Source organism: Echinops telfairi, unplaced genomic scaffold (assembly GCF_000313985.2).
Source record: "Echinops telfairi isolate 266 unplaced genomic scaffold, ASM31398v2 ScPeMD7_18;HRSCAF=68, whole genome shotgun sequence".
NCBI lineage: Eukaryota > Metazoa > Chordata > Mammalia > Afrosoricida > Tenrecidae > Echinops > Echinops telfairi.
In genome coordinates, this window is record NW_022103915.1 from 7,777,180 (window position 1) to 7,782,890 (window position 5,711).

Here is a 5,711-nt window from a genome sequence, read left to right on the forward strand (position 1 = left end):
ATGGTGCCCATCAGATGGGGTTATTATACAAATTCAGTGAGTCCAGAATGGTGATGACTTATTTGTTTGTTAGTTCGTTTCTATGGAAAGGTGTTGAATTGTGTGGATCATAACAATTGCCAAGAATGGGAATTCCAGAACATTTTATTGTACTTTTGCTTATTCTGTAAGGCCAAGTGACAGTTTAACAGAACTTAGGGGCTACTGTGTAGTTTAAAATCAGGGTTGTATTCGTTCCCCATAGTCATTCAATCTGTTTGCTGAACAAATAATCCAAGAAGCTGGACTATATGAAGAAGAATGTAGCATTAGTATTAGAGAAAGCCTCACTAACAGCCTGAGGTCTGCAGATCATACAACCTCGTTTGCAGAAAGTAAAGTGGACTTGAAGCACTTACTGATAGAGGTCAAGGATGATAACCTTCAGTGCTGTGTTAGGCCGGTTTGACTAGAGAAACAAGCCCAGGGACCCGCATATATATGTAAGAAAAAGCTTTATATCAAGAAGTAATTGGATATCAAGAAAGCATCCCAGTGCTTGCTTCGGCAGCACACGTACTAAAATTGGAACGACACAGATAAGATTAGCATGGCCCCTGTGCAAAGGATGACACGAAAATTTGTGGTGTCCCGTATTGAAAAAAAAAAAGGAAAAGATTTCAGCCTAGTCCAAAGCAAGTCCATAAGTCCAATACTAGTCCATAAACCCCTCTTCAGACTCACGCAGCCACAAGCAAGGATGCAAAATGCAGGAAGATCACAGGCTGGTGGGTGCAACATCTTGTGGATCCAGTGGTGATGGACGCATCTCCAGGGCTCCTACAGGTCTCTAGCAGGTCTCCATGTTCACCAGCAGGAAGGTGAAACAGAGAGAGAGGGAGTGGTTCCCAGGACCCTCCTTATAAGGAGGTCACGCCCACAAGAAGGCACCTTCAGGTTCTGATCTAATTGACAGGCTAGACTCCACCTCTACACTTCAAGTTGATACAAAATTATGTAACTACAACAAGTATGGATTTCATAATAGAAGGAAAACACAAATCTCACAATTGGACCAATAAGCAACATCTTGATAAATGAGGAAAAGGTTGAAGCTGTCAAGAATTTAATTTTACTTGGATCTGAAATCAACACTCATGGAGGCAGCACTCAAGAAATCGAAGAATGTCTTGCATTGGGCAGATCTGCACAAGACCTCTTTCAAGTGTGGTAAAACAACGGTGCATTTTACTTGTGCCATGGTATTTCAATGGCCTCATCTGTATGAAAACCTGGACAATGAATCAGGAATCTCAAAGGACACTGGATGTATTTGAATTGTGGTGTTGGTGAAGGATACTGACTATGCGATGAACCGCCAGAAGGATGAACACTTTTTTTTTTTCTTGGAAGGGAGGATGGTGAGACTTTGTACTATGTGTTTTGGGCATACGCATTAGAACTTGCATTCTATAGCCTGTGATGTGTGGCTTCGACATGTTATCAGGGATGGCCAAGCTCAGGAGGAGATTGTGCATTGTAAAGTCGAGGGTTTGGGTGGGTTGTGGGAGAGGAAGACACTCAAGAGGTGGCTTGACACAGTGGCTCCAATAGGGTGGGCTAGTGCACATTCTGTTGTATGTAGCATCACTTGAACCAACTCGATGGCACCTAGTCACAGCTGTCTGCAGTGAGAGCCCCAGCTCCATTTTGAGTCTCGATCTAAAATTAGAAGCCATTTGATTTGTCACTTCCCCAAGGTTTTGTTACTCCCCCAACCTCACGAGTTCAACAATGTGGCTCTGCTTCGATAAGTCCAGGGCCAGCCCAGGGAGGGACAGTTTGCCCTCACAAAGAGTATAGTCCAAAGCAGATGAACTAGTGTGCAGAGAGATAGATGCTCACTCAAAGAACTAGGGAATTTGCCTGGTCATTTCCTCCACAAACGTAACAAAGTAGGTGTGGTACCTAATTTAAGTGAGAGCTTGGGGTCATGAGTCATACCCTGACTTGCCATTTATGCAGGCACTCAAAACCCCAGGACCAATCCTGCAACCTTTGAAAACTTGCTATTATGAACATAGCCCAATCATGGTCCTTCCCCTCCCCCCACACCTTGCCTAGGACAGGGATGAGTTAACCTATCACCAATCAGGATTTTGTGATGGTTTCTTTTGCTGACTATCCTATATAATGATAAGCCACGCTGTGATTTCCTGGGTTTTATTGGCCTTTGTACTGTGTGTATGCTGACAGTCTCTCTCCTCCTGGAGCTGGTCTGCGTCTTGTTTTAAGCTGAATTAAAAACTATAGGGATGCAGTGGTGTCGGGCTGCTAATCATAAGGTCATCAGGCCAACTCTACCAGTTGCTCTGTGGGAGGCTTTCTACTCCTGTAAACAGTTAGTTTCGGAAACCTACGGGGCAGTTCTACTCTGTCCTAAAGGATGGCTATGAGTCGGAATTTACTTGATGGCAATGAGTTTGGTAGCGAATATATCAGAATCTGGGTTTTTCCCCCCTCATGTTATTAACAGGGATCAGTCCTTAGAGGAGGGCGCCATGCTTGATAGAGGGCCAGCAAAAATAAGGAAAACCCTCATAGACATGCGCTGATTCGAACCGCAACGGTGAGGATAGTGCAGGACCGGGCAGTGGTTTTTTTTCTTAGACTTGCGGTTGCTATGAGTCAGTACCAACTCCAGGCCATCTACCAACAACAGGCCCTGGTGGTGTAATGGTTAAAGTTCTTCCCAGCTAACCCAAAGAGGACGGTTATATCACCCCCCAGCTGCTCCATGGGGAAAAAAGTGTCAGCTGGCTCTGTAAGCCTTGGAAACCTTCTGGAGCAATCCTACTCTGTCCCTACAGGGTCACTATGAGTTGGGAACTTGTGGGCGGGCTTGATGGCATCAGTTTTAGCACCCTGATCTAAGAAAGGGAATTCTCTCCAAGGAGTTCCTGGAGTGAGTCCTGGGAGGACCTTGATTGGCTGGTGTAGGTCATGTGCATAGCTCTCAGCCAATCACCACAGCTCAAGGGCTGAAGGCGTTTTTGATTGGCTAGAGCTGTGTCACATGCTATTGAGATGGGCTGCCACAGGAAGAAGCTCCAGAGGTGAAGCTGGGATGAAGTTCCACGAGGTTCCTCATTGGGCTTATTTCGGGCCTTAGGTGGACGCCACTTCTTTCTGGAAGTCTCTTGTCACTCCCCAGACTGGACACGCTCCTGCTCTGTGCACTCCCAAACCAAACTGGCATCGAGTTGATTCCCGCCCTTCACGACCCCATAGGATAGGCTACAACTGCCCCCGAGGGTTTCTGAGACTGTTAGAACGCCTCCTCTTTTGCGTGAGGAACGGCTGGTGGTTTCAAACTGCTGACATTGTGACTAGGAGTCGAAAGCATAACCACTGCCCCTCCAGGCTTCTTGCACCCAGTATTCCTTATCATTCCTTCCTCACTCAACAAGTCCTTGATGAGCACCTACTATGGGCCAGGCACAGAGCAGGAAAGAAGGCCCAGGTTGCAAGGGGTGGTGGGTGGTGGCCCTCCGAGCAGTCAGTGAGGGAGGCGACAATTAGCTGAGAGTGGTGGTCAGACAGCTCAGAAGTGAGGGGGAAGAAACAGTCAATGCCTGGTGTGCTGATGAAGGGCTGGGTGAGACCACAAAGGGGCTGCTGGCTTAGGTAGAAGGGAGCTGTGAGTGAACGTAGCAAGAGCTAAGAGATGGGGGAGAGGAGAGCCTGGGAGAGAAGGGAGTGAGGAGGATAGATAGGCAAGTCTTTGCAGGGGGTTGACTGATTGTGGGGGGAGAAGAGAAATAGGGAGGAAACAGAAGAGGGCTTGCGGCCAAGGGAAGGCTTCCTCCTTTTCTGGAACACGTAGAAATAGATGCCTGCTGAGAGCACACTCAAGGGAGATGAGAGGCTGAAGGCTCAGGTCAGCTAGTGGTGGGTGGCAGGAGGTGGGTGCGATGATGAAGGAGGTCCCCTCTGATGGCTTCAGTTTTCTTCCCTAAAGGGTGAGGTGAGGCCCCCGACAGGGAGCAAGGACAGGAGGGGCTGTGGGAGGTGTCAGGGAGGAAAAGGTTGCAAACTATCGCGTGGGAGAACAGGGTGGGGGTGGGGGACCAGGCTGCTGGCTGTGTGGAGTTGGAGATCCGCCTGGTTGTATGGATGCTTCATTCCCCGCGGCCCCCCCCCCCCCCAAGCCATGGACAGGGGGAAGAAATGGGGGTTCCCACCTTAATGGATACCTCCTAATGGGTGAGGGAAAGTGGAACCAGGGGACTGGATTCTGTAAAGAAATTCATCAGGTTGGAATACAGGTAGCCACATCTGAAATGGATTCTTGGCCAATCCGCTGTTAATCCCAGTGTGGCTGTGGAGTCTGACAGTCTAGATGAGGGCCTGGTCCTTGTCTAAACTCACTACCACGAGTCAATGCTGACTCATAGCGACCCCCTGTGGATTTCTGAGGCTGCAACTATTTACAGGAGTAGAAAGTCCAGTCTTCCTCTGGTGGTTTTGAACTGCCAACCATGCGGATTGCAGCCCAACTCATAGCCACTGTACCACCAGGGATCCTTTGGCCCATTAAAATTATTTGGGGGCAAAAAAAAAAAGATAGAGTGGTTGGAAGATTGGGTCATTCACAGTCATCCAGCTAGGAAGTGGCCTTCACCTTCAATGTTGGTAGGTGGGATAAGGGAACCCCCTGTGCCTTCTCACTTCTGTTGTCCTACTAAAGGGCTATATGTGACCTTTATTCCCTGTGAAGGTGACTCTCTAGAATGTGGGAGTAGTATGTGGTAGACACCAAGGAAGCAGGGCCTTAGCCTCATTCCTCAGTGGATGAATCACACCAAGGCCCAGGGCCCTTGGCAAGACCAGGAATGCCATCCTTGGCTCAGAGCCTTTGGCCTTCAGTCTGCACCCCCTCCCAGGCAATTGTGTGTGTGTGTGTGTGTGTGTGTGTGTGTTGGGGGGGAGCATCCCAGGGGGCTACACCCTCAGGGCTCAGGGTCTGAGAGAAGGGTGTCCTTGGAATTGGGAGGGGCACTTGACCCTGAACTGGGTGGGGGTAGGGCTCTTCCAGGGCAACCGGGCACCTGGCCCCACTTTTGAAAGGCCATTTCGGCATAAGCGACATATAAGCGACTTAAGTGAATGCAGTCACTTCCGTGAAGTTAATAGTGCAGGTTCATGCTGCAGAAAACATGGACGAGAAAACCCTGATTATTTATTCAGGCTTTAAACCGTAAAACTCCAGATTTCTCCTGCTAGCTATTTATATCCTGAGCTGGTGTATACTGTCCCCATATTAAGCTCAGGTTTGAAGTAACATAGAAGAAAAATACCAGCCATTCTCTGCTTAAAAAAAAAATCGGTTATAGACCTCTCTCGCCTGCCTAATTATCTAAGAACAGCTTGTTTGGGGGGGAGTGGTGCGGGTGGGGGAAGACACGGGCCTCTGGGGGAGGCATACTCCCCCGCACTCCCTGTCCGGCTCTAAAGTAGCCCTATTATTCTGGGGGTCGCTCTCCAGGATAGGGGTGTCTCAGGATGGATCTTGGCCGAGCTCCAGCCCTGTGCCTCTCCTCCTAGCTGGGGGCCCCGGGTGAGTGGAGGAGGCAGGGCCAACAGCAGATCCGGAAAAGTGGTTCGGCTTCAGAGGAAGTTGACCCTCCTCCTCTAGAGGGCTTGGATGGAAATAGCTTCTTCCTCTTTAC

At 49.0% G+C, this 5,711-nt stretch overlaps 1 non-coding gene across 1 annotated transcript; it reads left to right on the forward strand.

Annotated features, from left to right (window-relative positions):
- Positions 1-534: 534 nt before the first annotated feature.
- On the forward strand, positions 535-640 carry LOC115868826. The gene has a single exon (XR_004045801.1). It is a non-coding gene; the product is annotated as a U6 spliceosomal RNA (small nuclear RNA).
- Positions 641-5,711: the final 5,071 nt, after the last annotated feature.